Genomic DNA, 6,793 nt, shown 5'->3' with positions numbered 1-6,793 from the left:
TTTTGCAGTGACAGTTCAACAAATCTGACTCATGTGTCAAAACAGGGGAATTGTGTTTATAGTTTAGGGAAATGGGTGTGCTTTTTGATAAATGGCATTATGGTTTTGAAATTTTAGTTCAAAAGCCTGGTTATAGTGTTTAAACAATCGAGAAAAACTATAAATGTAATTAACTACTTGACTCTACACAGTCAGCCAGAGTTAGTACTATCACTGGACACGGAAAAAGCATTCGACAGGGTACAGGGTCGAGTGGCCATACCTATTCTCTGTCCTGAAGAAATTCAGTTTTGGTGATAAAATGTATTGGGGGGAATATGTCTATGTACAGCAACCCACAAGCACAAATGAGTGTAAACGGTACTCTTTCTGAAAAATGTGGCTTACATAGGGGCTGTCGGCAGGGGTGCCCGTTGTCCCCATTCTTATTTAATTTGGCGATCGAACCTCTCGCAGAGGCCATACGGATCAATAGAGCGATTTCTGGAATTGTAATTGGGAAGGTAGAAAACAGAATCTCATTATATGCTGATGATATAATCCTGCACTTGACCAATCCAGAAAGTTCAATTCCAGTAGTGATAAATCTCATCAACTAATTTGGAAGGGTACCAGGCTACAAAATTAACTTAGCGAAGTCCAATGCCTTTTTACTGAACTCTTCAATTTCCGGAAATCTCAAGAGCATCTCACTCTTCACCTGGGACCAGACTGGATTCAAGTATCTGGGGGTGAATGTGTCTCCCAAGCTTAAATACCTGTTTCACATAAACTACCTCCCACTACTCAAAAAGATCAAGGAAGAACTGGAACACTGGAATCTACTTCCCATCTCATTTCTTGGAAGAATTAACGTAATTAAAATGAATATATTGCTGCGATTTAGCTTCTTATTCCAATCATTGCCCTGCTATCTGAACAAAGAATTTGTTTTAATCCATAAATAAATTGATAAGCTCCTTTATCTGGAACTCAACACCCAAAATATCTCTTAAAACTTTAACCAAGTCCAAAGAAAAAGAAGGACTGGGACTCCCAGACCTTCAGTTGTACTACTGGGCTGCTCAGACAAAAGGCTTGATTAGTTGGGTGCAAAAATGCAGAACTGCTCACTGGAAAGATATTGAAGAAGAACTCTGTTCTCCTACGCCTCTGACCTCTTTGACTTTTATTAATAACATAAATGCACTACATTCAGTATCAATAACTTATGTGATTTACAACACTTTTCGGGCTTGGCAAACTGAATAAAAGCTCCTGATGAAATAAACAAGACTGCACTTGCAGTGTCAAAATAAAAAACCCAGTTTAGGGTGAATTAAATAGGACAGAAATATATACATTTATTTTTAACAAATCTTATCCTGAATATAATAATGATTCAGTGTTATATTATAATAATAAACTTGACTGGGTTCCACAGTAAAAATTTAGTATGAATATTTATCTGGTTTCCAAAAAATAAGTGAAGTAGTTTTTGCACACCTTATGCTATTTCAGAGCAAATACATAATTCTCGATATATATATAGAATATCGTCAATTTACTGAAAAAATATCGAGATATAATTTCTGAAGCCATATCTCCCAGCCCTATTCCTAACCAATTTAGCCACAGTACTGAATAAACAGCCAGGATTGTTGTGGTTGTTTTCTATGAGTTTGCTAAAATATGCTGACCTGGCAGCTTTTAGTGCCTGTCTGAAGCTACAGACACTATCCTTCCATGCACTGCAAAATACCTCTAATTTTGTATTCTTCCACTTGCGCTCTGTTTTCCTAGCTGCTCTCTTGAGATACAAAGGATACTGCATCTACATGCACTTCCACAGTTAATTTGGGATGACTCCAAATACTCTGTTACCAAACTCAAAGTTCATTGAAAATAATTGTGTTTAAACATTGGCCCCTAACAGCTACGTAGTTTACTCATTTAATCCATAACTTGCACTACACATAAATAACTTATGTTGGCATTATGTGCATGCTTTTTAGCCAGAGGAGAACTGGCCCCCAAAGTGAGTATTGATTCTCGCGAGGTTATTTTTCTCCATTTACCAACATCTTATGGAGTTTTTTGTTCCTTTTGTAGGAACAGTATGTGTGTTAGGAATTAAATTAAACTGTCCGCTTTCTACGTCACTATATGTAGGGAAATTTGGTTAATGTAGATGTACATGGTACGGATTAAAGTGGCATCTGTATAACACCCATTTTCACCTACAGTCACTAAAATTGGTACATATAGTTCTCATCAAGCCGGACAACTTTCATAATAACACTTATTAGCTCCATCCAATAGGAAGTCACCATTTTTTATTTTTTTAATATTGCAGTCTCTGAACTTTTAAATACTCATCCAAGGGGATTCATGAGAGTGTCACCACATTTAGACAATATAATGCCAAGACACTGGAGATGCTAAATTGTGAACAAATGTTTGATATATCAGACAGTGTTGCCATAGTGAGGCATTACATTAATGGTGAAAATGGGAAACAGGAAGTGTCCATATCTTCTGTGTGCAATGTGTGATTTAGATAAAAATTGAGAAGTATGTTTAGTCTTGTGTGCTAATCACATGGATGTGACTATTTTGGGTCACGGTCATAGCACCACCACCTGGCAGCAGGAAGTGTGGCACTTAAAACGGACTTTAAAATAGTCCTCTTATATTTACCCAAATTGCTTCAAAATTGTTTAGAATAATGTCAAATGCCAAATGCATGTGTCCACCTTGTATTGTTTTCCAAAAGCCACCAGGTGGAAATGGACCCATGGTGCTTGGGCCCATCATCGCTGCTTGCAGCTGTATTTCTGATTCTAATTCTAAAACAACTTTAAGTCTTTAAAAATGTTGTAAGTCGTTTTGGATAAAAGCATCTGCTAAATGAATAAATGTAAATGTAGTATATATGTCCACTAAAACAAGAATATTTAAGAGAGAAAATAAATACTAAATAAATAAATCTAATTGAGAACTAAAAAAATAAATAAATAAGGTTGTTGCTGGAAGAGGTATTAGTGAGGCCAGCAGGTGGTGCTGCAGTCTGTGTGGGTAAAGTGACGGGGACGCTGTACTTTAAAAAGCATCCTCTTTTGGATGAGATGTTAAACCAAGGTCCTGACTCTTTGTGGTCTTTAAAAATCCCGGGGCACTTCTCGTAAAGGAGTAGGGTTGTAACCTCAGTGTCCTGGCCAAATTCCCCCCCTTGGCCCTTATCAATCATGGCCTCATAATAATCCCCATCATTAATTTGCTCCATCACTTTACTATCTCCTTTTCACCAATAGCTGGTGTGTGTTGAGCATATTGGCACACTAGGGCTGCCGTTGCATCATCCAGGTGTATGCTGCACACTGGTGATGGTTGAGGAGAGTCTCTTGTTCACTATGTAAAGCACCTTGAGTGTAGTATCAGAAAAATGCTATATAAATATAATGTTTATTCATTATTTCATATTTAATGTTGACTGCAGACTGATGCAGTGTTATGGTTAATTCAACAATGTGCTGTTGCTCCAAGTCTGATTCTATTTGTCCATTTGATTTTCCAATGTCATCAACAGTAGCAGTTTTCTCCCATACTTCTGTTTCCATTAGGTCCTCTGATTTACTCACCCATGTGTCATTCCAGACCTGAATGACTTTCTTTGTTTTGGGGAACACAAAAGGAGATGTTTTAATGAATACACATAACAGCCATCTTTTTTTTATACAATGGGAGTAGATAGTGCTTCACATTAAAAAGTAAGAAAGGTTGGTTGTAGTCCATGTAGCTCATGCATCATATTTCAAGTTCTCTGAAGACATACATTTTGCTAAGAAACAACCCAAATTTAAGTAATTTTTCATGAGCATTATGATGGAAGCTTGTTCATAGTAACTCTAGTTTACTGTATATTACAATTACAAAAATATTTGTAATATAAACATAGTACATGTTTAAACAGTCTAAAAAATGCAAACATTCTGTGTTTTTAGCCTAGATTCAGTGCAAGTTGGTAATAAGTTGGTTATAACTATTTGTGGTTGTTTTGGGGAAACATCATCATAATAATGAGTCACATAGAAAATCTGGATTAAAAAGCTACCAGGAAACATAGAAAAAACAGCAGAAAACTATAACTGGGTAAAAAGAGAGTATTTTATTGGTTTATTCATAAAGTCAGGATGCTTATCCACTCAAATTCAGTAAAGGATATCAAAAATCCAAATTCTAAGAAGCTTGAAAGAAATTACAGTAGTAAATTACATATTTTCAGAAACAAATTTACTAAATTGATGTGACATCAGATTTGACTGTGATAACTTTTCCCTTTCTTAACATCTCAACTCACTGTTCATTTAAATGAGTTACATCTGTAAACCCCTTCATACACACAAGAAATTCAGCTAAACTAACTCAAATTACACATTTATTAGAACTGAAGCCTCTGTGGTAAACACAAATCTTTGACTTCTTTTCTGTTTGAACAATTACTATTTTATGGAATCACATGGAAGCTTTATTAGACAGATTGTGTTTTGTTAAATTGTTTGTATAAACTGAACTTTGAAAGTCAAGTTTAATCATAATATGAGTAATACATTTTTAACCTTTGTGTGATAAAACCCCAAGATCAAGAGTAAGATTTTTCAGTTAATTTAAAATAATTTATTTAAATATTTCTACATTAAGTACCTATATGGCCTACTCAATTTCAAAATGTGCACCTGTGCTCTCTGATACAGTTAATATTATTTACAAATCTCAATAATGTGGCGAAGAACTTGTTCAGAAATAAGAGAAATTGTGTTAAAACATAAATTTATAAAATATCTGCTCTGTGTTGCACAACAAGACCTTAAATGCACAACTTGAGAGAGAAAAACAAAAATCAAATGTTTAGCACGCTAAGCCATCAACCCAGTAACCCCAACCAGAAATAAAGCTGTGAAACACCTGAATAGGGCCTCACATTTAAATGTACTGTATGTGTTACTTTCCAAACTCACTGATAAGATATCTGATGAAATATTTGAGAAATGTAAATGTAAAAAGTCTTTATATCCTCATTTCATTGAACACATTATTGACTCATGTATCTTTGAAACTCTCCTTGAATATTGTTCATTCAGCATCCACCTCCAATCTTTGTCCTGTTTTGTCTCATTTGTACTATGTGCACTAGTATTTGTCTTCTTCTGCATCACTGAGTGCTTCACCACCAGCGATATGCTCTGAGCCAATCGCTTGCGGAAGTGTCCGTTGGGCACCTGCCAGCCTATCCGTGACCTTGTGCACATCGACGCGATGACGGTGTTTGCACGACCCAGGGTAGTGGCCACCGCAGCCTCAAAAGTAAGAGTTTCCATGTGTGTGGAAGAATCGGGGCTGTGCTGTTCCTCCTGTAGGGCGAGGAAAGACTCTGACGGGTAACGTAGGACTGATGAAAGATATTCGTCCACTTCCTGCTGCCTCAGCCTGCTTTCCTGTTCTTCAGCACCATCATCCCATGAAGCCGCACTACAGCAGCCTATCATCTGCTGTATATCATCATCATCCACTTGCAATGAAGGCTGCGTGTGGCACACTAAGGGTGAGTACGAGATGTGCGGGTGCGAGCAGGTGGACATCTGGGACGTCTGATGCTTGCCGCTCGGGGTGCTGGACTCTGAGGTGGAAGGAACGGGGCTTTCAGAGCTGTTGCCCTGAGAAGGGGTCACATTTACAGTGTTTTTTTGTTTGTTTGTTTTTTTCATCCAATTCTGAATGCCCAATTCCCAGTGCGCTTTTAAGTCCTCGTGGTCGCGTAGTGATTCACCTCAATCCGGGTGGCGGAGGATGAATCCCAGTTGCCTCCGCGTCTGAGACCATCAACCCACGCGTCTTATCACGTGGCTTGTTGAGCACATTGCCACTGAGACATAATGCCATCCACCGCTCAACTCACCTCACGCTCCACCGACAACGAACCACATTATAGCGACCACGAGGAGGTTACCCCATGTGACTCTACCCTCCCTAGCTACCGGGCCAATTTGGTTGCTTAGGAGACCTGGCTTAGGAGTCACTCAGCACACCCTGGGATTCGAACTAGCGAACTAGCGAACTCCAGGAGTGGTAGCCAGCGTCTTTTACCACTGAGCTACCCAGGCCCCCACATTTACAGTGTAAAAAAAATGCACTTCTCACAAGAAACAGATGATTTGAGCAGTCTGTTTACCTGTCTGGTGACCGCATGTATCCTCTCTTTACTGAGAGAGCAGAAGCGGGATTTGATGTTGTCTGGGGACAGGAGGAGCCGTTGTTCTTTGGGTCGTCCCCGCACCTTTTCCATATACTGCGTGTGGTCTGAATGGGACACTGTAAATTGTGAAGTATATTCAGGTTAGACATGTGACTTTTCACAGTTTTGGGTAATCCACAAGAAATTCCTAAATGTCTGATTACTAAGATTGTATTCAGATTAATTTACTGATTACTTCAAATCAAAAAGTAATCACATGATTAATTGCTTTACTTTTAAGCTACTTTGTAAAACAACTTTCAATAAAAGGTTTTGTTTTTCTGCACAACAAATTCCATATAATGTCTCCATTTCCTCTGTGTATATCGTCGCACACAAGTCATACACTCACCATGCATTTCTCTCTTAAAATGACTCATTAGGAAGTGCACACCCCTCAACTGTCAAAGACGTTCATATTAACATATAATTCCTGTTTACGTGTATTCGATACAAATAATATTATTTTAGAAATACTGTATATGCGGGGGCCTGGGGTAGCTCAGCGAGTAAAGATGCTGA

This window comes from Myxocyprinus asiaticus, chromosome 6 (assembly GCF_019703515.2).
Source record: "Myxocyprinus asiaticus isolate MX2 ecotype Aquarium Trade chromosome 6, UBuf_Myxa_2, whole genome shotgun sequence".
Lineage (NCBI taxonomy): Eukaryota > Metazoa > Chordata > Actinopteri > Cypriniformes > Catostomidae > Myxocyprinus > Myxocyprinus asiaticus.
This window is presented reverse-complemented; position numbering follows the sequence as displayed.